We start from the raw sequence: 1945 nt of genomic DNA on the forward strand, positions 1-1945 counted from the left end.
AAAGGCTTGAGTTAACACCACTAGAGGACAATTGACATTGTGGACTTCCCGAACAGAATTAAATTAAGCACGCTTGGTACATTAAAGGTTAGTTTTAAGGCCACATGAGTAAACAAGTTAGCTAGATAATTTCCACATTCCTTTGTTACTACTCTTATTTAACTAAAGGTGAAGTTCAGGTTGCCTTTAACCGTATCTATTACCAAAGTTATGCGAACTCTTAGGCCTTTCAAGAGGGTTTGTGGCTGTTGTAACTAATATTTTTCCCACAAGCTTGATTGAACTCCAACAGGTTGGGAGGGAGAAAGAGAGAAAGAAAGAGAGAGTGTGAAAGAGAAAGAAAGAGAAAAAAAAAGAAGAGAAAATAAACTTTAAGGAATTAGTTCACGTAGTTACAAGGATTAGCAGGTCCAAAATGCTGAGGGTAAACCAGCAGGCTAGAGACCCAGGGAAGAGGTGATACTGCATTCTGAAGTCTCTGAAGGTCATCTACTGACAAAATTCCCTCTTCTTCTAGAACCTCATCTTTTCTCTTAAGGCCTTCATCTGACTGAATGAGGTCCACCTAAATTGCAAAAGTTAATCTATTTTACTCAGATATACTTATTTAAAGGTTACTCTTGTGTAAAACATCTCTTCATTGTGACATGTAGTCAAGTGTTGACAAAATATTTGGTTATGATGGCCCAGCTAAGTTGACACATAAAAGTAACCATCACAATGAGACATATAGAATGTGAGAAAAAATAGAGTACATGGAAGAATCTCTATAGATCCCAGCAAAACTTGATATGAGCCAAATAGAAAAAGACAAATGGAAGAAAAACAAAGAAGAATTTTTATTTTATGGTGGTGACTATACTGAAAACAAAAAATTAAGACAAGAAAAATCTGTTCAATACTTAGAAAAGAAGAAAAATAGTAAGATTTCACAAGGAATGGAAATCACCATTCCTGATTAGTTCCTGTTTTCTCTATCTCTGCAGACTGTTATTTTTCAGTTATTTATCACTTCCTTCTTCCAGGGTGAAATTCCATCCCCCACTCTAACCCTCAGCTGTGCCCCAGCGCCAGCAGGGAGCGCTGGCCACCACCATAAGAGGGCCTTGCAGATGCTCTAGTCGCCAACAGGGGGCGCACTGGCACAGCACCGTGAGCAAAAGGGCCCTGTAGTGCGCGGCTGCAATCAGGGGGCACCCGAGCCCGGCTTTTCAGATTACTGAAGTTCCGCCCGTCTCTGCGCCGCTCCCCCGGCGGCGTGCGTCTCTGCGCCTGCACCACGCCCCCTCAGGCCAATGCGGTGCGCGTCTCTGCACCTGAGCCGCGACCCTCCCCCCATGGCGCGGGCGTGCGACTCTGCGCCCGCGCCGCTCCGGCCTACGACTCTGCGCCTGCGCCCCACCGGCCTGCGACTGTGAGCCTGCGACGCGCCAGCCTGAAACTCTGCGCCTGCGCCGGCCCGTGCCGCCATGCCTGGCGCGCGACTCTGCGCCTGCGCCGCGCCGGCCTGCTACTCTGCGCCTGCGACGGCCTGCGACGCGCTTCGGGCGCGACTCTGCGCCTGCGCCGCGACTCTGCGCCTGCGCCGCGACTCTGCGCCTGCGCCGCGACTCTGCGCCTGCGCCGCGACTCTGCGCCTGCGCCGCGACTCTGCGCCTGCGCCGCGACTCTGCGCTTGCGCCACCCCGGCCTGCGACTCTGAGCCAGCGACGCGCCGACCTGAGACTCTGCGCCTGCGCCGTTCTGCGTCTCGCCTGGCGAGCGACTCTGCACCTGCGCCTGCGCCGCGCCAGCCTGCGACTCTATGTCTGCGCCGGTGTGCGCCTGCGCCTCGCCAGCCTGCGACTGCGCCTGCTGCGGCCTGCGCCGCGCCTGGCGCGAGACTCTGCGCCTGCGCCGGTCTGCGCTGCGCAGGCCTGCGACTCTGCGCCTGCGCCAGTCTGCG

This window comes from Macaca mulatta, chromosome 14 (assembly GCF_049350105.2).
Source record: "Macaca mulatta isolate MMU2019108-1 chromosome 14, T2T-MMU8v2.0, whole genome shotgun sequence".
NCBI classification, from domain to species: Eukaryota; Metazoa; Chordata; class Mammalia; order Primates; family Cercopithecidae; genus Macaca; species Macaca mulatta.